Raw genomic sequence first — 23,498 nt, 5'->3', positions numbered from 1 at the left:
GAATTTTTTTCTTGATTTCCTCCTCCTGTTGCTCCTTACTTATGTATAGGAAAACTACTGATTTTTGTGTATTGATCATGTAGCCTGCCACTTTGCTGTATTCATTGATTAGCTCTAGTAGCTTTGCTGTAGATTTTTCTGGATTTTCTACATAGAGGATCATGTCATCTTCAAAGAGTGAAAGTTTTACTTCTTCTCCAATTTGGATGCCTTTTATTTCTTTTTCTTGCCTAATTGCACTAGCTAGAACTTCCAGCACAAAGTTGAATAACAATGGTGGGTTCCTGATCTTAGAGGGAAAGCTTTCAGGCACTGCAGGCCAGACCTCAACAACCCTAAATTCCACACTGCCTACACAAGACAGGGTGTGGGGGGCAGACATCCTCCACATTTCCCACCTGCCACAGGATCCAAGGTTCCGACGTGGCTTCACCGAGGAATCTAACTCCCTGAGGGTGATGCCTGCCAACCACTGGCCCCTCGAGGCCAGCCCACCCCGGGCCATGTGCACTCCCAAGTGTCCTCCCGCTCACTGGGAGGATTTGGAACCTCAGGAATTCACACTGCCACTGCCCACCCCCCGTCCGGGTCCCACCCGTCATTAAGTCACCTTGGGGGTCCGGGAGTGTATGAAGGAGCCCCAGGTCCTAAGCCTCCCCGAGCCTCACCTCTGCCAAGTGCCAAGGTCTGGTTTGCTGTGGCTGCTGCCCTGGGGTCTCCAGAGACCCCACTGTCCCCAGTAGGACCCCTCCCCGCACCCCAGTACGTCCCCAGACAAAGCAGATAGTAGAGAGAGAGGGGCTGGGGGCTGGGGTGATTCCTCCCAGCCCAGAACAGCGGATACCTGTGGAGACTAGCTTGGATCTGTTACATTTGAGGAGGCTGCTGAGAACCCTTGGGAGGAGGGGAAGCCTCCCGCGTCCCTGTTCCACGCTCCCTGGACACTGGAGGGCCTGGGACTGGCCAGTGAATGTGCTTGCTGTGGATGGAAAATGTGGGAAACCTGTGTGTCCTTCCCCTGGAGAAGGTGGTGCAGTGTGCTTGGAAGGAAGGGCCAGGTGACCACTGAGCTGGAGGCTCTCAAGAGGTACCCAGCGGGCAGCTGGGCTGGGACAGCGACTGTGCTGTACCGGGCAGCTGAACATGCACAGAGGCCTCCCGGGAGCCAACAGTTGGCCCTGTGGCATTGACATCATGGCTGCTGGGAGCGGAATGCCAAGCACACACTTTCCCAGGCGCCTTGGAGCTAGGAATGGACCTGGCTGGGCTGGAGAAAGGGTCCCAGCCCTGCTCACTCGGTGCTGGGCCTGGCTGAAGGGACAGGAGAGCAGCCTGTCCCCTGAGACCTGAATTCGAGGCAGCCACAACTGGGAGAGGAAAAAAAGTGGGTCAGCGGCCTGGGGAGTGAGCAGAGCCCCCACCTGCAGCCTTGCCCAGTGCCCCAGCAGGCCCCCATGTGAGAGCTGAGCTGCCCCTCCACCACGGCCCTGGTGGTGGGGGGGTGGGCAGACATGTCCAAGTGACGAGCCGGGATGGAAACTTCAGTGCCAGAGACCCGGAGCCTCCCCCTCCCCGGGGCGGCCGCAGCTCCCTCTCCGCTTCCAGGGGAAACACTTCATCCACTCATTTGCCCTCAGTCAGCAGAGATCTCTGGAGGGCTTACCGGGTGCAGAAACACTTGCGCTATACTTGAAGATGAAATGCATTCCAATGGTGCTGGTCTGGAAAGAGGAGGCGGGTGGTAAATAATAAACATAATGAATAAGTAAACTGCACGCTGCGTTAGAGGAGGACAAGGGCTATGAAGGAACAGAGAGGAAGAGGGCGGTGGTGGGGTTGGCAGTGGGGCGAGTGGCTGAAATTTGAAATAGCGAGGACAGGGGGGGCCTCTGCGAGTGGGCAGCATTTGAGCACAGCCTGGGAAGAGGTGAGGAGGGGCGCCCTTGGCCCCAGAGACCCCTTCTCTCTCATCTCCTCCCCTCCTGCCTCCTCCCTCCTCTTCTGCCCTGCCCGGGGATCCCCTCTGTTCTCCTCTGTCTTTTCCTGCCTCCTTTTCCTCCCCCCCTCCTCCCTGTCCCTCTCTGATGTCATCTTCCTCCTGTCACCCTTACCGCCCACCTTGTTTACCGTCCCCCTAACTTTGGGGGGTTGGAGAGGCCAGATGGTAACTATGATGGGGGTAGGGGGATGGGGACAAAGAGAAAGGACTGGCAGAGGGGAGGGGCCGCAGGAGAAGCCCTCCAACCTGGGCCAGGGACCCTCCATGCATTGCAGAGGAAGGGGAAGGGGCTGGGGGTGGGGGTGGGGTCCCTGTTCCCCAGGGGATCGGAGGACCAGAGAGGCTCTTCAGAGAGCCAGAGACACAAGACGTAGGGTTTCATGGGAAGATGAGACAAACGGCTCACCAGGACCCACCTCCCCAGTAGCACGGCCAATTAGGAAAATGGAATTTAAGCTACAGGCCCTGTGGCCGGAGGCTCCACAGGGATTGTTAGTCGGGGTTTGGGGAGCTCCGTAGAGCTGAGCCGGCCTCTTCTGGGGCTTGGTTCCAGCTCTGCCACGAAGGCAGCACAACTGGGCCCTCCTGACTCTGGAGGTCTCCCCAACCCCGGCCCACCATCAGGATGTGTCCCCCAAGGCTGGGGCAGGGCCCAGGAGACTGCAGGCGGCGTCTGGCCCATGGGAGTAGCAGCCTGTGCGCTGCTCCCCGTCAGTGGCATCCCCTGGCTTCCCTCCTGCAAACAGGCCCTGCAGGCCAAACCCCAACAACCCTAAGCTCCACACTGTGAGTACAAGGCACGGTGTGGGGAGCAGACGTCCCCAACATTTCCCACCTGCCGCAGGACCCAAGGAAGTTCTGGATGCGCCTTCACTGAGGCAACTGACTTCCCGATGGTGGCACCTGCTGATGACTGGCCCCTGAGGCCGGCCCACCTTAGGCCCTGTGTGTTCCTGAGGGGCAGGAACTGCACGGACGGAACGTTGACAGTTCCTCCAGCTCACTGGGAGGACTGGGAACCTCAGGACCCCATGGCCACTGGCCCTCCCATCGGGTTCCACCCCTCATTAACACACCGGGGGGGCTGGGTCCATGGGAAGGAGCCCTGAGCCCTGAGCCTCCCGAGCCTCCCCTCTGCCAGGTGCCCAGATCTGGTTTGCTGTGGCTGCTGCCCTGGGGTCGCCAGAGGCTGGGTGCAGCCCACGTCTATGGGAGGATGCTGAGCTGGCAGGGCTTCCCAGAGCCTCCACCTGCATGGCTGGTCCCACCGCCTACCCATGCGGAGTCGCAGCTGGGGGGCTTTGTGTAGGTGGCATGCAGGAGAGCCAGTGGGGTCCTGGGAGGTGAGCTGAGACCTTAGGGAGCAGGAAACAGAGAGAATCATCACTGTGACAGCCACACTCCCATGTAGGTGAGAAGAAGCTGGAATGAGGCACCCCCTCACTACTGCCCCATCCTGGGTCCAGAGCCCCCAGGGGCCAGAGGGAGAAGGAGGGGGCGGCTGGCGGCATCTGCCATGGAGGAGAGTGTGCCCCGCGAGGGCCAGGCCATTCCCCTCCCTCCGTGCATGACGGCATGGCGGCTGGAACCAGGGGGCCCAGAAGTACTGCAAGGAGCCTGATGGACCTTGGCAATTTCCCTGCAAAGAAGGTTTCAAAGCTGGGAAGAAATGAAATGAGTAAATTTCTGTGAAGTTCTTAGAGCGGCATCTGGCACCGTAAGTGCTCAGGTACCATTAGCTACTACCCTGGTTATTACAACAATGCTCTGTGTGTATTGCACTGGATGCATTGTGTGGGGTGCACATTGCACATGGCGTGTATGTGGTCTTTATTGTGTGAAGAGGAGTAGGCGATGTGCGTGCGTGTCTTGTATTGGTGCCACACATGTGTTTGTGTGTCTGTGTGTGTTGCAGAGTGCCCATATCGTGTAGCATGTGTGTGGAGTGTATGGGTTTGGGAGTAGGTGATTGCATGTGTATGTTGTGTTGGGGCCGCACATGTTTGGTGTCTGTTGTGTGGCTTGTGTGTGGAATGTATGGGTTTGGGAGTAGGTGATTTGCATGCATGTGTTGTGTTGGGGCCACATAAGTGTTTGTGTGTCTGGGTGTGTTGCAGAGTGCCGTACTGTGTGGCATGTGTGTGGTGTGTATAGATTTGGTGGGCATGTACTATGGGGTGTTGGGAGGGGTATATATTGTGTGTTGTGCATGGTGTAGTTTGTGAACTGTGCAAATTGGGTGCTTTGTGGGTTCGGCCAGGCATGTGTGTGTATCTAGCGCACACCGTTGTGTTTGCATTTGGGTGCTCTGCCCTTGAATGAGTTCAGGCCATGGGAAAACCAGCCCCCAGGCCCCCCACTGGGCTCAGGGCAGTGGTCGGCTCACACTTGGGTAAGTACCGAGCTCTCCACCCGCCTCTGTGGATCCGATCTGGGGGCCCGAGGCCTCCAATAACCCGTGTCCCGAGGGGAGCCGCCCCGTCCAGGGATGGAGGCCATTGGAAAGGAGAGGAGGAGCTGAGGAACCCTGGGCTGCCACAGCCTGCCCCTGCAGCTCTCCACCCCCACCCCCCACCGGAGGTCCTACCCCCACCCCAGTCATCCTGGACCTCCTGACCCAGGACAGGACCATCCAGGCCTTGCAGTTGGGAAACACACCCCGGAGACCTGAAAGAAAATGCCACCAGCTCCGGGGGGAGGACAATGAACAGGGAGAGGGAAGGAGAGTGATGGCCGAAATGAACCAAGAGCCCTGCGGCCTCACTAGCGGCCCTGCCGGAGCCCCAGAGGGGAGGCTGGGCTGCGATATGGCCTGAGCTGTCCGGGACAGGCAATTGGCCCTGCTGCCTCCTCCAGAGAGGGCTAGGAGAGGGGGCGGCCTCCCAGAGAGTTTGGGGCGAGCTGGACCTGGAGCCCAGGTTGGGCCGGAAGTCAGAAGACCTGGTAGGGACTGGCTGTGGGGCTTTGGTCAGGTCACTCACCCTCTCTGGGCTGCTGTGATGACCTGGCAACAAGTGTGGTTTCCTCCTGCCTACCTCCCTGGGTAAACCCAAAGCACATGACACGCTTCAGAGGGAAGATGCTGTGAGCCTCTCAGATCAGCCCCGCAGCACTGGCCAACTGCTGCCCTCGCTGCCGGCTGCACCCCTCGCCCGCCATGCCGCAGCCACACCCAGCTCTGCAGGGCAGTGTACACCCCACGCTCCAGCCCCCAGGCCCTGGCCCATGTCTCTCCCTCTGCCAGGTGTCCCCTCCCCTCCTCACACCCACTAGTGCCTCCCACTCGCCCCTCAGGTCTCAGCTGAAACATTGTCTCATGGTGGAAGCTTCCCGTGACCCCCTGCTCCCAGCTGGGGTAGCCGCCTCCCCTCTGTGCTGTCCCAGACCCCAGAATACTCCCCTCTTGTAGCACATGTAGCCACGTTGTAATTGTCTCTTCACCTGTGGGTTCCTGGAGGGTGGAGACCATCTCTTGTTTCTTTATTCCTTTATTTTCATGCTTATTTCTTTATCCCCAATGCCTGGCAGAGGGCCTGGAGCATGGAACCCTCAGTAAATGTTGGCTCAGTGAATGGATGGACTTTCAGATGTGTGGATGGATAGGTGGATGGGTGGGTGGGTGGATGGTGGATGGGAGTTGGATGGGTGAGTACAGTCCTGAATTTCTGCAAGGTGGAAAGCATGCTTTCAACTTAAAGCTTACAACGGCCCCTCCAATGCTTATATAATTGCTCAGTTGATGTTAGTGAAATGTGACACTGAACCGTCTTTCCCCACACATACCAGAGAAAGTCAGAGCCCAAGGAGCAGAAGGAAGGACTGGCACGTTGGAGCTGGGGAATTGGCAAGTCACATCTCAAGGCCTCGAGCTACTGGGAGAACCAACCAGATTAGGGAAGGGGGCCGTGCTGTGTGCTGCCAAAACCAGCCTGTCCACAGTGATGGGGCCTAATGGGGCTGAAGTTCTAGAAAGCAGCTGTGAACACTGCCCACCACCACCCACAGATCTTGGGCCTAAGTATGGGACGTGGCACACTTCAAAGTCAACAGAGTTGGCAGCTAGCAAACAAGAGCAGGTAGGTGCCCCGTCGTTAGAGCCGGGGGGTCAATTGGCAGGAAGGAAAGGGCCAGGTGTCTCCTAGTACAACCAGGAGAGCAGAGTGGCTCTCGGGCTGAGGGGCACATCTGAAGTCCCTTCGTGGGGTTGGAGGTCAACTCACAGAGCCAAGTCTAACCAGCCTTGCTATAAGCTGCCTACTATGCGACTAAAGAAAATTTGTGTTTGCTAATGGTTGTCTGCCTGGCACCTGGAAAAAGAGAGAGCAAAGACAATCAATCCTGTGCTGTCCTACGGAGAAGGAGGGAGCCTGAGTGTGACAGCCTGGGAGCATCCTGGCTGCTTAGGAGAGAGGTAGTCCCTGGTGTGGACAGGGAGTGTACACCAGGCCCATCCCTGCCCATTATCACACACCTCCCAGGGTATGACTCTGCCAATTCCACACTCAGCTGCACCCCCTGGTAAATACTTCAGCCCAGGTGTCCTGGGTGGTGGGTTAGTAGGAGTCAGGGTCCCTGGAAGGGACTTTTCCCACTGTACATGGATCACTTGATGTATAGGTTAGGAATGAATTCAGCAGCAACTATCAAACCCCTGTGAACTAGTGGCTCAAATACGCAAAGGCGTATACTCTCATTCACAAAAGTCTGGACGTAGGCAGCACAGGGCTGGTAGGGCCTCACCACGAAGTCATTAGCGACCCAGGATCCTTCTCTGTTTTTCCTCCACCATCCTCAAGGTTGCCTCATAGTCCAAGACAGCTGCTGGTGCTCCATCCACTACAACTACATTCCAGGCAGCAGGAAGGTGAAAGGGAGGGAAAAGACAAAAGGGACAACCCATCCCTTTTAAAAAGACTTCCTAGAAGTCCAATATATCACTTATGCTTACTTTTTGGGGCCAGAACTTAGTCTCATGGACACACCAAGCTGCAAGGGGAAGTGGGAATTGTAGTCTTCTCCCTGAACACACTGCCACACAAATAAAACTGGGGAGAGTGGGAAGGGGAGAGTGGAAGTTGGGGAGGAAATTAGCGGACTCTGCCATTCTTGGTTTTGTGAACCCATCTCTGGGGAGTTCTGTTGGTGTAAGTTCCCTGGAGGGAGCTGTGATGGTTAAGTTCTTGTTTCAACTTGGCATTTGGTTAGGCAAGCACTGGCCTGATTGTTACCGTGAGGATATTTCATGGATTTAAATCATCAGTAACTTGACTTCACCTACAACTGATTACATCTACAATTGACTGAGGAGATTGCCTTCAACGATGAGAGACATCTCATCCAATCAGCTGAAGGCTTTAAAAGGAGAAGTGATGATTTCAACAGTCAGAAAGAATTTCCATCTCTTCTTTAGCCAGCCAGATTCTCCTGTGGAATTCATTGAAAACCTTCATCGGAGTTCCTAGCTTGCGGTCTGCCCAATGGAATTTGGACTTGCCCATCTCCACAGTCACTTGAGTCAATTCCTATAAAAAAATCTCATAAAATTTACATTATATATATATCTCCCCTGTTGGCTCTGTTTCCCTGGAGAACCCTGACCAATAAAGGAGTTTTGGATGAACCAAGAACACGGAGCATCTGAACTTGTATGTCTGAAAGTAGACCCTGGGCCCGGAGAGGCCCTTCCTTGGCCACCAGCAGATTCCATCTTTCCCAAAACTACCCAACTAATAAGTAAAGTAGTCAGAATCAGAAATGAGCACTGTCTTTGCACTCATAGCTATTATGCCATACTCTGTCTTGGGTTCCAGTTCTGGCCTTCCCCCTTACGAGTTACATGACCATATGCAAGTCCTCAGAGCCTCAGTTCCTATATGTATAAAATAGGAATAATGAGAACATCCACTCAAATGACTGATTTCTGGAGCAGGATGGATAAGAGCAATAAATCAAGGCTCTGAATCTGTTTAACTCTGGAGTCAAACGTTGGGGAGGAACGTTCTCACCTCCAAGATATCCTGGGAAGATCTGGTGCTTCTTGTCTCCAAGATATTCATAGAGGGTCTGGTGGAGCCCCCTCCCCATCCCCTGTCTCTGGCCCTGTCACTGTCAGCTGATCCAGAGAGGAACAACTGCTGAAGGAGGTTGCCCATTGCCATGGAAACCAAGGCCAGAGCCCAGCACCCTGCAGCTCCTGGGCATAAAACAGATGTGCTGCCTTGGGGTACCAAGTCCCCAGATGCCCCTCCCACCCACAAGCACACGTGCACTCACACACACTCATACACAGAGGCACTCCCAGCAAATGGGCTATCCCAGGGGACCAAGTCTCTAGCTGGCAAAGACAAGAGGAGCCAGCCCCTGTGGTCAAGGACAGCAAAGCGCAAAGCTGATCAAGAGAGGCTGAGACTGGCCACTAAGGACAATCCTTGGCTGTCACACTCGTGACGCTACCTATCTGGGCCAGGTCATGCAAGGAGCTTGCGTGACCTTGCAGAGAAGCCACGTGCCAGCAGAAGCGCCGGCCCTTCAAGAGCTAAATGGGTTTCACAACTCTTAGTGGTGTAACTGATTCAAGTGAGGCTCATCAAAGGATGCTAAACCCATAGGATAAAAGGTTGTAGGGAAATAGGAGAGTCACACAGTTTTAAGATATCACACAGATTACTTATTAGCTACAAAAGGGAAGAGATACCTTTCCAAAGGAGAAACCTGGCAGATGTCATCTTAACGAAATTATTAAATGTAGCATCACCAAAAATGGTACACACTGCTTCATGTGCCTCCACATGGGATGCAATCCTAAGTGCATGACATCATCTACTTAGCCTTCTCACCAAAAACGTTCCGACTGAAGCCAATCATGAGGAAACAATCAGGCATTCAGATCCTAGGACACCGTACAAGACTTCTGATACGGACTCTTTAGAAATGTCAATTACATGAAAGACCAAAAGACTAGATTATAGAAGACTGAAGGGACGTGACAACTAAATACAACGCATGATCCTTGAGTGGATCCCAAATACAGGAAAACAGCTATCACAGACATTTTTAGAACAATTGGGGAATGTGGATATAGAGAGCACATGAGATGACATGGTTGCATCACTGTCAAACTCCTTGAGTGTGATGAGCTTTTCATTTCGGTTATGTAGGAGAAGGCCCTTGTCCATAGGAGAGATGCGCCGAAGCATTCAGGGTGCAGAGTCTTGATGTCTGCAGTTTACTTTCAATGTTCGAAAGAAAATAGAGAAAGAGAAAGTAGGAGTGGCAAAGTGTAACCCCTGGGGAGTCCTGTGAAGGATATACAGATGTTTGATGTGCTGCTCTTCCAGCTTTCCTGTGAGTTTGCAATGCTCAAAAATGTCAGAAGAAAACTAAGGGAAACAACTCTATAAAAAGGAGTCAAATGATTTCACATCTTTCCCAATTTTTCTGGGCATTTTCCAGTCACCTCTAAGACCTCTCCCTGCTCTGTCTTCGCCTAGATTAGTTCCACGGGTGGATCATCTTGCCATCTCATCCGTCGTGGGCTTCTCTTGCTTGCACTGGTTCCACCTCCTGAACTTCCACAGGTAAAAGTGACACCCCCTCAGGGATCGGGGTGAGCAGTAACTCTACTGAATGAAAGCTGGGGGTGAGGGGGTGGGTGGGCGATTGACAGCGCAAACTCGTTAGTATTTGACATCCTCCTAAAACTAGCCGGGGCCTTTTCTCCCACTCAAGCTGCAGCCCAGTGCCCAGTGGCTCCTTCCCTCCCCTTCTCCCCTCCCTCTTCTCCTCCCCCCAGTACCCATTCCCCTCCCTGCCCCGTGATTTCACCATCTCTTTCCAGTCTCCTTCTGGCCTGTGTTGCAAGGACTAGCCCCAAGTGGCCAGACAAAGAAGGCTCCTGCATCACTCCAGCACCCAAGTTCCTCCTGGTGAAGCCTCTGGGGTTTAGTCTTCCACGCTCTGAACTCTGAGGAAACTGAAGGCCCCGCCTACCTCAGTAACGACAACAGCCACCACCCCTTGAGCCCTGACTATGTGTACGACAGACACTGAGCCAGGCACCTTGAATACACCATCTCTGATATTCAAAACTACCCCAAGGGAGGCACTAAGACATCTGAGGTTCAGGATGGTTGATGAACCAGCCTGAAGGCCCAGAGCTATCGAGGGGAGATGCTGCCCCATCTGAGCCTCTTAGATGATTTCCAGCTTGGTCAAAGAGTGTTTCATAAGCAGAGGTTGCACAATTTGCCAAAGGTCACACACTCTGATGAAGAGAGTGGGGCCTGGAACTCGGGATGCTCACTCCCAGGCCTATGATCCCATTGACCGGCCCCACTATGCTCCAGCTGCACCCCCCGTCCGGAGGAGGAAGGCTTCACTTTCAGCAGATGAAGTCAGCCCCGAGTTTGAGGAGCCAGGAGTGGAGATGGCAGAGGCTCCCCTCACTCCAGTGAGCTCAGGGCAGGGTGGGGGTGCCGCAGGTGGAGCTGGCCTGAGCCCCATGCTGCGGGAAAGTCTTTAGGCTTGTTGTACCCAGGCCTTGGGTGTGACAAGCAGATGGAAGCTGGGAAAGGAACTAAAAAGCCTTTGATAGGGCAGGAGGGGGGTTGGGCAGAAGTTGGAGAAAGTCCATGATAATGGGTCAGCTCAGCTCCCCCACTCCAGAATGGGGGTGCCGGGGGAGGATCACAAAGTGCTAGAGCGCCGCCCTCCAGAGTGGGGGTGGCTGCTCTCTCCCAGCCCCCCCATCATCTCCCCGATCTCCAGACATCCCCAGAGATTCAGCCACCTTTGCTCCCTCCAAGTGAGCCAGGAGACCCAGGGAAATAAACCTGACAAGAGACAGGAAATGAAATCAAAAGCAGCAACTGTGTCCTGGAAACCAGGAGGCAACTGGCAACAGCAGCAGAGGGCTGGCGCCTGGGGGCTAAGGGAAGCAGGAGAGGGCAGAGGCGAAGGGGAGGGAGGCAGGGAGGCTCGGGAGAGGCCAGCCTAGCCCCTTAGCCACTGTCACCATCACCGTCACCATCACCGAGGGGAAGGAGGCTCCCACAGAAGGGCCCTGGCCACTCTCCTGGGAAACTGGGGAGATGTGTCTGCCACATCTTCTGAAATGTAAATGAGGAGCAGATCAGCCTGGCAGCATGTGAGGACTTTGAGTGGGGAAACTGGGACTATCGGGGCTCAGAGAAATTGGAATCAGCAATATAGAGGGAAAGACAGAGATACGTGAAAACCAGTACTTTTGAACAGTCTTTCATGTGTCCCCTACTCGCAGTATTCTCCAGAGGAGAGTGTTATTATGCCCATTTTGCAGGTAGGGAAACTGAGCTCCAAGAGGCTGAGTGCCCCGTCCAAAGCCACACGGGTCAGTCGGTGGAGGAGCCATTGACCCCAAACCTGGGCTGGGCTGACACGGAGCCCCTATGAATTGTTATCAGAATCAGGTCCCTTCAAGCAATTGGCACCAAGACAGGTCAGCGACGCTGGAGACAGGGAACCTTCCGAGAGCATATAGTGAGTGGAACAGCCAGACCCAGGTAGACCCAGAGATGGGACAGGAGTGGAGGAAGAGGGAGCCAGGCGGGCCGGGACCTCCACACTTCCTGGTGCCTCACGGCCCTTTTATCTGGAAACTGAAACTGAAGTCTGGTGGGTTGAACTACAATTTCTCTGTCACTGCGGCAGGTCTGAAGGCTGCAGCTGATCTGATTGTCTCCCTCCTCTACTGCCCATTTAAGATTCCCTCAACCTCAACTAGCACCTCTGCTGGGATCCTTTACCTGGCAGGAGGACCCAGGCCCTCATCCCTAAGAGCTCTGAGGCCCTGGTCACCTTGCCCTTCTCAGTGCATGGCTGCTGCACGTGCCCGTTCACTGTCAAAAATGGGCAAGTGGGGGCCAAGAGACAGCCCAATGGATCACTTGGGTACCAAAGTATTTTCCCTGTACTCACTGTGTACTAGAAACCCTGTCTTCTCCTGCCACTTCAGCCCCGTCACTCCTGCCAGTTGGGTGACTCCTTTCCGTGCCGGCTGGTCTTTTGGTTCAAGGTCTCCGACATGACCAGGAGGTGGACGTACACTAGAGTTTAATGGACCTTTTCCTCTGCCCCCTGGTGGAAGTGCTCCCCATCTGGGAACCAGAACAGATCTTTAGACATGCAGAGTTTAAAGCTGCAGGTCGGGAAACAGATTTCCTAAGTGAGTCACCGAGATTGATGGTGAACGAGGCCACTCCTACTTTCACCCCTTAATTCCCAGACCTACATATTGTACTTTTGGGGACACAGCACTATCTAATGGTCACGGATTTGGTCACTAATATATATATTCTAAAATGCATATATACACGTAATTATGGACTTTGTGTTCTGGGGGTTGGTGCTCCAACATGCCAGGACGTCACCTCTAAGCTTGTTGGGTTGGGCAGGTGCCCGGCTCCACCAGGACCCAGCAGCACAGTAAAGCTAGTTTTCAGATAGTGTATAATTTTCCACTGCAGATGGCATGGACTTGTTCCAGAACCCTAGGGATCTGTGTTGTTATTCTCCGAGTGGGGTTTGCCGTAAACACCCCCGAGTGTCTTTTCCCACTACGAATACATCTGTTATCTAGGGGTCTGCTGGGTCCCATGACCCGAGCTGCAGGACCGCTGGGACCCCAGCCTGGACCTGCTGCAGAACCTTTCCCACTTTGGGCCCCTCTCCAAGTTGGCAGCCTTCCATGGCACTTGGTAAAATGGGTTGGAGCCATATTTCTCAAGTGTGGAACACACTGCTATAAGAACCCGAAAAGGCCTATCAGATGTTGTGTTTCCTTCTTATGTGTGGGAGGTACAAGATGCAATAATTTGTTCTTTTTTTTGGAGGTGCTGTTATGGCATGCCCCAAACCACTGGACCCCAGACACTTGCCTGATTTATAGCCCCACCTTCTGAACATGTGTTACCAAAGCTCCCAAAGTACTTGCCACCTCTTGCTCGTCCAGTGTGATGAACACGATGTCATCCATGTGATGGAGCAGTGGGGTGGTCGAGGGATGCTCCACCTGGAATGAGAAGGTCCAGATCCCTTGGTCCAGGGCTTCTCCACTGCAGCACTAGTCACAATTATGGACTGGAAGTTCTCTTTTATGGGGGGCTGCCCTGTGCATTCTGGGATGTTTAGCAGCATCCCTGAACTCTGCCCACCAGATGACAGTAAATGAAAAACTTTTAAATGGAATCTCATCAAAATTTAAACCTTTTGTGCCTCAGAGGATATTATCAAGAAAGTGAAAAGACAACCTACAGAATGAGAGAAAATATTTGAAAACCATCTATCTGGTAAGGATTTAATATCTAGAATATATAAAGAACTCCTACAATTTAACATTAAAAAGAAAACAAGCTAATTAAAAGATGGGTGAAAGACTTAAAAAGACATTTCTTCAAACAAGATACATGAAATGACCAATAAGTGTATGAAAAGATATTCAGCATTATTAACCATTAAAGACCTGTAAATTAAAACTTCTGTTGAGATGCCACTTTGCTCATACCCACTAGGAGGGCTGTTAAAAACAAAAAAGTCATTTACAGAAGGGGATCATCACATTCTGCCTGTTTACAATCTTTTTCCAAATCTACAAACTTCAGCGTACATTATTGGATACCCAAATCTGTCCTCCTTAAATTCTCCATGGAACCATTAGTATCTACATCCAGCATTACTGTCGGTTTCCCTTTGAAAAATGCAGTTCCTTTACTGAGTGCGGTAATGAAAGGCTGGCCTGGCAGTCCTTGGTTTCTTCCAGTTTGACCCTGGTGCCCCTGATAGCTGTTCTCACCCTATCCCCGGCCCCCAGCCTGCCCTTACCGGCAGCCGGTGACCTCTATTCCTACCACAGGTCTTGCTTCACAGATGTTGAGATCTCTGGTTCACGTGGCCCTAATTTTATGCTGAGGCCCAACCTCATTGCATCAAATCAAATGAAGCACCCCATGTTGAGACTCCTTTGGGCCAGGCTCTTATTTTCCGCTCTACCCCTTTAGTCCTAGCCTTTCTCGAGGTCCCAGAGAAGATGTTCTCCCCACCCACCCCCATCCCTGTCCCCAGCACACTTCTGTGACCAATCCTCCCCCATGGCTGGCAGCTTCCTACCAGGGTTGAGCTCTTGGCCATCCATGCATGTTCTCCTTTTGCATCTTTCAGAGAGATCAACCATCCCCTGTCTTTTTAAGCCTAGAGGATCAGAAGAAGTCCACATTTTAAAGACATGAGGAAATAGCTCCAAAGAGTGGAGGTGACTTAACCAAAGGAACACAGCAAGTTGATGGCAAAATATAGTCAGAAGACTTAGATGCAGTGACTGCTCTGCCAGGCATGAGGGGTCACCTGCTTCCCAGTCCAAAGCTCAGAACTGCACAACTGTCCTTCACTTGCTATCGATTCCCAAATCCTCCAGTCCAGACCTCAGCAGCTACATTTTCCCTGGGCTTGAATCAACAACCCCAAGAATAATGACCATTAATTAAGCTCTTCCCATGTGCCAGGCATGGAGCGAAGGGCCTTACATGCAACATCTTGTTTAAACTTGGTCTGCCCTCCGGGTCCGCCCTCCTCTTCATGCCCCCTTCTGCCTTTCCAACAGGCTCGTGTCACCTGGTAAATGTCTGTCCCTTTGGCCCTTTCTCTTTGCTCTTGCCACTGCCTTGGCTTGCACAATAGCCTCTGCTGCAGTCACCCAGTCGCTGTCCCATCCCTGCCGGTGTCCCCTTCTGGGCACGCTGCTCAGATGAGTCAGTGAGTCTCAGCCTGGACAGAATTGATGCCTTTACCCTTTTCTGATCCACAAGTCCTCTCCACCCATCTAACAAATGTCCTGGCGTGTCGGCTCAGATGCTTCCAGAGCCAGACAACTGACAGCTCCCCCTGGCCTGAAGGTAAACTCCAAGCTCCTTAGTGTGCGTTTGGGCTCTGGGGGCCAGACCCCTGCCCACTCCTCCGCCTCCAGCCATTCCAGCCAGACTCAGTGACCTACAGGGCCCAAACCCACCAACCCTGTGTCTCTGACCTCCACACCTTCCCCAGGCTGGTCTCTCTCCTGGGGGTCTCCTTCTTGCCTGGGTCAGAGGATTTCCCCTCTCAACCTTCAAGACCCAACCATTTATCTCCTCTGGGGAACATTCTCTGACACTCGCCCAGCAGAATAAATCACCCACCTTTGTGCCACGACTGTCACTGTCTTGTTTACCCCACTGGCGCCACGTTGCAATCATTGGTGTCCATCTATCTCCCTAGACTTGGAGGTCCCTGAGGGCAAGGAAAATGACTTATTTCTGTGTTCCCAAAATGCAGCTCAGGGCTGACATTTCACAATCACTTTATTTTTATGTAATGAGTAGTTTTTGACAGCCTGTGATGTTGTGGGCTCTGGGTATAAAGTAGATATGGTCCCTGCCCCCCATGGAGCTTGCAGTCTAGCAAGAGTGACATAGAAATAGAGACCAAAATAGAAACAAACACATAAAAATAAACCCTGAGAATGGCTAAGAAGACAAAGGACAGGTTGTTAGGAGAGAAACTATTTTGTATAAATGTTTGAAGAAGGAACAAGTCAAAGACCAAATTAATTAAATCACCTAAACAAGAACCAGTTATAATTTTGGGAGCTGTGAGCATGGACACCAGAGCCAGACTGCCTGGGCCCATATCCTGGATCTAGCACTTGCCAGCTGTGTGACCTGGAGCTAGTCATTTAATGCATAATTAACGAGGCAACTTCGTTACCCAAGGGGCTTCCTGGAACAGATGGGAAAGCCGAGGAGGTGAGGCAGGCTCTGCCACACCTCCCAGACAAGAAGACTTCCTACCTAGGAGGAGCCCTCCCAGGCCTCACCTTCCCAGGCTCAGCTCTCCGGCCCATCTTCTGTCAACCTTTCTTGACCCTCCTCTCTAAGTAGAATCGGCTGCCCACTCCTTGGGGCCCACCCCTGTCCCTTGCCACAGGCTCTGTTCAAACCTCTCTCCTGGCCCTTGCAGATCTGATTGCCTGTCTATACATCTGTCTCTCACCATCTTGAAAGCCCCTTGATGCAGGGACTGTGTCTTAATCATCTGTGTACCAGGAGTTTGGCAATTGAAGTTTGATGGATTCATTGATGGATGGATGGATGGATGGATGGATGGGTGGATGGGTGGATGGATGGATGGGTGGATGGGTAGATGGGTGGAAAGATGGAATAAGCTCTGCCCAGGAGACAAACAAGATAACAACCAACATTTTTGAGCTCTATGTGTAAAGCACCATGCTAAGTCCTTTTCACATGATTCTTCATTGTTTAATTCTTACAACACCCTTTGAGTTAAGTAATCATAGCCCCACTTATGATGAGGAGTTTAAGGAGACATAAAAGGCAAGTAATTTGCTTAATGTTACACAGCCAGGAAGAGTCAAAGCAGCAATTCAAAGCTGAAGCTGAGCGAGTGACTCCGAGTTCCAAACAACCCTCTGGCTTACAGGCTCCTGGTAGAGAGGCTGCCCTTTCTCTGAGCCTCGGTTTATTCATCCACAAAATGGGGATGATCGTGCCCACCCTGCAGGCTGCATGAGTGAGAGAAGAGCTTCTGTCACTGTGGCTTCTGGGGTCCCAATGCTCACGAGGTCACTTTCTTGGTTGCTCCCTTCTGCTGCCAGTGGCTTCTCACCTTTGTCCCTGATCTACCCTCTGTTCTGCAGTGGTGCAGACTATGACATGTTTTATTTTGTTTTCTTTTGCTGCTGGGGGCCACCCCCCTTCACCTCCCAGGGACACAGCTTCCCTTTGTTTGCAAGTGTTTCATTTCCTGGGGCTGCCGTAACAAATTACCAGAAACTGGGTAGCTTAAAACAACAGAAATGGATTCTCCCTTGGTTCTGGGGCCAGAAGTCCAAAATCAATCTGTCAGCGGGACTGTCCGTGCTCCCTCCAAAGGCTCTAGGGGAGAGCCTGTTTCTCGCGTCTTCCAGCTTCTGCTGGCCATCCTTGGCTCCCTTGGCTCGTGGCTGCATCACTCCCATCTCTGCCTCCGTCTTGTTGCCTTCTTGGTGGGTCTGTGTCTTCTCCTTGGACTTGTCATTGGATTTAACCACCCCCACCCCCACCCCAGGTAACCCAGGATTATCTCCTTAACTCAAGATCTTTAACTTAATTACATCTATGGAGACCCTCTTTCAAATAAGGTCCCATTCCCAGGCTCTAGGGACCCAGACATGGGCATATCTTTTAGGGGTCCCCTTTCAGCCCCTGCAGCAGGGACTTAGTCAGACCTCAACGTAGACTCCTGCTCACCTGGCCACCAAGCTGGCAAGGGACACTGAGGGGCCCCTCCAGCACCTCCCTCCCGGATGCCCTTTCTCTCCTCTCTGCTTGTCTTCCTCCGATTCAACAGGCTGTAAATCTGGGATCTCTCCATCTCACTTCTCTGTGATCAGCAGGAATCTTCTCATGCACTGTGGGAAAGACCCGATTGCTTCACTACCCTGCCTGAGTGCTCAAGATGGCCTAAGTGCTCTCAGAATCGGGAAGAGACCAGGCTTAAGGCAGACCCCAAAGCTGCCAGCCTCAGAGCCCAAACTCCACATTCCTGACCATTTGAGGGGGGTGGAGGGGATAGATGGATTCTTCCAGCTCTTCTGGACCATGAGGATGGAGGAAGTGGTTTCCTGGAAACTTGGCTGAACTGGAAGCAACTGGAAATTCTTGGCTGGACTAACCCATTCTGTCAGGGTGAGCTTCTTGGAAGGAGAGATTCAAACGGACACTGAAATGAATATGGTTCAGGAGGACATGTGGCTGGGGGAGAAACAGAGAAAATGAGGCATTTATTGGAAGTGAGAGAAGAAGGGAGTAAGGAAAGGAGGAGTGAAACAAGGGGAGCCTGGAGGCTGCAGGGAAGAAAAGAGAAGCCCGTGGAAAGGAGGGTTTCGCAGGGGCTGCGTGGATGCTGCGTTCCACACAGCAGGAACCAAAGCCCAGGCGGGGACGGTGCACAAGGGCGGGTGGAGGGAAGGGACCTCAGAGGCCCGCAGGCTGTGGGGCCAGCCCCGGGCCTGTGCCCAGTGACCGGGAATCACACTCTCCAAAGAGAAACTGGGAGACCTAGGGAATGAATGGCCCTGCCAATTGTTTTTCATCTATTTTCATTAGCAAGATAAAATAACAACTGATCATGTAAGTGTCTTCTCGTTTGGGAAATAAATGCTCACTAACCACCTGAATGTCTTCCGCTGCAGAAGGAACCACCTGCTCCCCTGGCCCAAAGCTGGCTAAGCTGGTGGGGAGGGGGCCCCAGAAGGCCACTGTGGGCTCCCCCTCTGCTCCACTGAGCCCACGGCTTCCTCTGGCAGGTGGGCAAAGGGGAAGTTGTGTTGGGCACTGGCCTGGGTGGTGGTAGGAGAGGGCTGGGGTGGGATCCAGGTGGGATCTCTCAGATCCCCAAACAGATCCAAATGATACTTTTGAAAGAAGGGGTCCCCACGTCCCCAGGACTTCTCCCAACAGCCACGTTGAGACAGGTGCCCCGGAAAGGGGACAGTGGGATGAGTTCACACACACTAACTGCTCCCCGCCATTTGCCAAGAGGGGGAAGGGCTGAGGAGGTTTGGTTGGTGGGAAGTGGGCGAGGGAGCCTGGTTGCCCAGGCAACTCCCTCAGGGTCCCAGCCACGGGCTCTGCCCCCACAGGCTGGTGTTGTCATGGAGACCCCCTAGCAGAATTGCCAAGGCAGAGGCCCTTGCTCCCCTCCCAGCCGTGGGGCCACAGGGTAGAGGAGGCGAAGGACTCAGGAGCCTCTTGGAACACTGTGGATGTCAGCGTGGCAGGCAGCTTTCAGGGAATGGAAGGTTCTGTAAGACCATGCGCTCTCCTCTCCACACGTCCACATGCACACACATCATCCTGTCCCCGTTCCCGACATGCCTCTAGACACCTGCTGGCACCCAGTTCTCACCCTGTGGCATGTACCCTGTCTCCCCATCTCTTGGCCCTTCTTTCTCAGTGATGCTGATCATTTCAGGCAAAGAGCCTACCCAGGGGTCGCCATGACGACCAACCAAGCCATTGGTCTCCATGGCGACAAGCCCTCAAAGTTATTTTTATTTATCTCTTGGGAACTTCAAAGGATTGTCCACTTCCTTGCCCAAGTCTGGCATTTGGGAGACTGAAGTGGAGCCATAATTCTTTCCCCAGCCTAGAAAAGAAGGAGGAGGTTGAGGGCTGAAATGTGGCTAAAAAGCAACTAATAAACACCTTCTTGAAGCTGCAGAAGAAGAGGCTGTCTCGGCCAAGCTGATCGTTCTTGGCTCTTCCCCTGCCTGCCAGATGCCCGGGGAAGCTCTCAAGAGCCACTTAGCAGCCACCATCCTCAGGGAGGTTCTAAGAGCAGTTTCGGTGGATGGACGGATGGATTGAAGCATATCCTGCCTCACTCTAAACAATAACTGATGAGATTTACAGAAATATTCAGAGCCCAATGGAATAAAAACAGGTAGGTGAGGAACTTAGAGCAAAGGGAAAATAAGATAACACCAGGCAAAGGGGAAGACAGAAACATGCATGCTATAAAGTCCTAATGATAAGTGAAAGGTGAGCTTCCCTAATGGCCATGGCAAAAAAGAGAAAACATTTGCAGAGTCCATAATGGCAAAAAAAAAAGATGGTTCAGAAGTGTCAGATATAGGGAGAATAATATGAGGCCACATGCCTAGCCCAGCCAAAGTCCTCCCCACTAATATCTGACCCCCATGCTTTTTCTTTTTCTTTCTTTTTTTTTCTTTTTTCCCCACTTTTCATTTTGAAATATATTCAAACTTCCAGGACAGTTTCAAAAATAATGCAAACCCCACACAGAGAATTCCAACATACTGTAACCCCACCCCCCCAGATAACCAGATCACCAATTTTAACTTTTTGTCATAGTAGCCACATCTAACTATCCATCCATCCATCCATCCATCCATCCATCCATTTTTCTGAGTACTTGAATGTAGGTTGTATACATCCTGCTCCCCAAACAAGTAGCTTTTTTTAAAAAAAAAATTTTATTAGTTTTTATTGAGATCGTTCATGCAACTATCCAAAGATCCAAAGTGTACAATCAATTGCCCATGGTACCATTATATAGCTGTGCATCCATCACCACAATTAATTTTCTTTTTCAATTTTTAGAACATTTTCATTACTTCAGAAAAGAAATAAAGACAGAAAAAGGAAACTCAAATCCTCCCATACCCCTAACCACCCCCCCTCCATTATTCATTCACAGTTTTGGTATAGTACATTTGTTACTGTTGATGAAAGAATATTAAAATGCTACTAACTGTAGTATATAGTTTGCAATAGGTATATATTTTTTCCTATATGTGCCTCTATTATTAACTTCTAGTTATAGTGTCATACATTTTTTCTAGTTCATGATAGTGATTTCTAATATTTGTACAGTTAATCACAGACATTGTCCACCATAAGATTCACTGTTTTATGTATTCCTATCTTTTAACCTCCAACTTTCCTTCTGGTGGCATATGTGACTCTGAACTTACCCTTTCCACCACCTTTACACACCAATCAGGACTGTTGGTTATTCTCACAATGTGCTACCATCACCTCTGTCCATTTCCAAATGTTTAATTTCAACCTGGTTAAACATTCTGCTCATGATAAGCAACTGCTCCCCATTCTTTAGCCTTGTTCTATATCCTGGTAACTTATATTTCATGTCTATGAGTTTACATATTATAATTAGTTCATATCAGTGAGACCCTGCAACATTAGTCCTTATGCCTCAGTCTTATTTCACTCAATATAGTGCCCTCAAGGTTTCCTCACCAACCCATTTTTTTAAGACAGTTTTGTTCACACATCATACATTCCATCCTAAGTAAACAATCGTTGGTTTCCTGTATAGTCACGTATTTATGTATTCAGCACCGTCACCACTATCAATATAAGGACATCTCCATTTCTTCCACAAAGAAGGAGGAAGAGTCAAAGAAGGTAGAGAGACAAAAGAAAAAGAAAAAAAGAAAGAGAGAGAAAAAGAAACATGACAGCTAGGAAACACCAAAAGGAAAGATAGTGTTAAACTAAAGTGGAATAAAGAGTCAGACAACATCACCGATGTCAGGAGTCCTTCCCCTATGTCCCGCCCACCCCCCATATGCATTTAGCTTTGGTATATTGCCTATGTCATATTAAAGGAAGCATAATACAATGTTTCTGTTAATTATAGTCTCTAGTTTGCATTGATTGTATTTCCCCCCCAATCCTACACTATTTTTAACACCTTGCAATGTTGACATTCATTTGTTCTACCTCATGTAAAAACATATTTGCACCTTTTGTTACAATCATTGAGCACCCTAGGTTTCACTGAATTATACAGTCCCAGTTTTTATCTTCCATCTTTTGTTCTGCTGTCCCACATACTCCTAACCTTCCTCTTTCAACCATACTCACAGTCATCTTTGTTCAGTGTACTTACATTGCTGTGCTACTGTCTCCCAAAATTGTGTTCCAAACCTCTCACTCCTGTCTTTTCCTTTCTGCCTGTAGAGCTCCATTTAGTGTTTCCTGTAGAGCAGGTATTTTGTTCACAAACTCTGTCATTGTCTGTTTGTCAGAGAATATTTTAAGCTCTCCCTCATATTTGAAGGATAGTTTTGCCAGATATAGGATTCTTCGTTGGTGATTTTTCTCTTTCAGTATCTTAAATATATCACCCCACTTCATTCTTGCCTCCATGGTTTCTATTGAGAAATCTGCACATAGTCTTATCAAGCATCCTTTGTATGTGATGGATCACTTTTTTCTTGCTGCATTCAGGATTCTCTCTTTACCTTTGACATTTGATAAACTGATTATTAAGTGTCTTGGTGTTGGCCTATTTAGATCTATTCTGTTTGTGGTGTGCTGCACTTCTTGGATCAGTAATTTTATTCTTTCATAAGAGATGGGAAATTTTCATTGATTATTTCCTCTATTATTGCTTCTGCCCCTTTTTCCTTTTCTTCTCCTTCTGGGACACCAATGACGTACATTCCTGTATTTCATTTTGTCCTTAAGACCCTGGAGACGTTGCTCATATTTTTCCATTCTTTTCTCTATCCGTTCTTTGGGTGTAGGCTTTCAGGTATACTGTTCTCCAGTTCCTGAATGTTTTCTTCTGCCCCTTGAGATCTGCTATTGTATGTTTCCATTGTGTCTTTCATCTCTTGTGTTGTGCCTTTCATTTCCATAGATTCTGCTAGTTGTTTTTTCAAACTTTCAATTTCTTCCTTATGTACGCCCAATGTTTTCATTATACACTTCATGTTTTTTGCCATATTTTCCCTAAACTTTTTGAATTGATTTAGTATTAGTTGTTTAAATTCCTGTATCTCAATTGAAGTGTAAGTTTGTTCCTTTGAATGGGTCATAACTTCATTTTTCTTAGTGTAGGTTGTAATTTTCTGTTGTCTAGGCATCTGATTTCCTTGATTACCCCAATCAGTTTTTCCAGACCAGAACAGGCTCAGGTCTCAGGAGGAGGCAATAGTATCACGTTTCCCTGAGGGTGTCTTAGAAGATTGACACACCCTGTGAAGCCTCAAGTCACTGTGTTTTTCTACCCAGCAGGTGGTGCCTGTCAGCCTGTAGCTCCAGACTGGTGTAAGGAGGTGTGGCCCATGGCTGTTTTCCCCCAGGCTCTGGGGTCTGGTTCTGAAAGGAAGGTGAGTAGTAGAACTTGGCACCACCTTTTTCCTCTTATGGAAAATACACCACCTAGGGTGAGGTCATTTACATTTGAATAGACTCTGCCTGTACTATCTCCACCCTTGTCTGGTCAGAGCTCAGGGAACTGAAAATGGTGGAGTCTTTCTCCACTGAGCTGAAAAAGGGACAAGCCCCCTTCAGGGCCAGTCTGCCACCACCCTCCAGCTCTTCAAGGTCAGTCATCATCAAAAGCCTGTGTCTGCTTTTTGGGGATTCATATCTTGTATTGAGTGGTCCACGTTTGTTAAGTAAAACCCAGTTGGAGCTCAGCTGAGCTACATTCACTTGCTCAGAATGTGCTGCTCTCTAATACCACGAGGCTTTGCAGTTCGGGCTGTGGAGCGAGGGGATCCTGGCTTGGATCCACAGTTTTCACTTACAGATTTTATGCTGTGGTTTCGGGCATTTCTCCCAATTCGGGTTGGTGTATGATGAGTGGACATTCATGTTTGTCCCCCTGCTGTTATTCCAGATTATTTACTAGTTGTTCCTGGTTATTAGTTGCTCCAGGGGGATAAACTAGCTTCCACTCCTCTCTGTGCCACCATCTTCCATGCCTTTGCTTTTTTTTTTTTTTTTTTTTTTTTAATTCAGTTTTATTGAAATATATTCACAAACCATACAGTCATCCATGGTATACAATCAACTGTTCACAGCATGATCATATAGTTATGCCATGCCTTTGCTTTTATGTCTTGTTGACCCTACATTGTTAGTTTTCTCTT

General features: G+C 50.5%; 1 long non-coding RNA gene across 2 annotated transcripts in view; it reads left to right on the top strand.

Moving 5' to 3' along the window:
• LOC119527963 overlaps nucleotides 1-22,908 on the top strand; it is a 33,670-nt gene extending 10,762 nt beyond the window's left edge. Inside the window, exons 2-5 of one of the 2 annotated variants that reach the window (XR_005215515.1) lie at nucleotides 9,490-9,576; nucleotides 18,255-18,368; nucleotides 19,342-19,507; nucleotides 22,636-22,908. This is a non-coding gene — a long non-coding RNA (uncharacterized LOC119527963). Of the gene's footprint in view, nucleotides 1-9,489; nucleotides 9,577-18,254; nucleotides 18,369-19,285; nucleotides 19,508-22,635 lie in introns of both variants that reach the window. The other variant, XR_005215514.1, reaches the window with a different exon arrangement.
• Nucleotides 22,909-23,498: the final 590 nt, after the last annotated feature.

This window comes from Choloepus didactylus, chromosome 2 (assembly GCF_015220235.1).
Source record: "Choloepus didactylus isolate mChoDid1 chromosome 2, mChoDid1.pri, whole genome shotgun sequence".
Lineage (NCBI taxonomy): Eukaryota > Metazoa > Chordata > Mammalia > Pilosa > Megalonychidae > Choloepus > Choloepus didactylus.
This window is presented reverse-complemented; position numbering and strand designations above follow the sequence as displayed.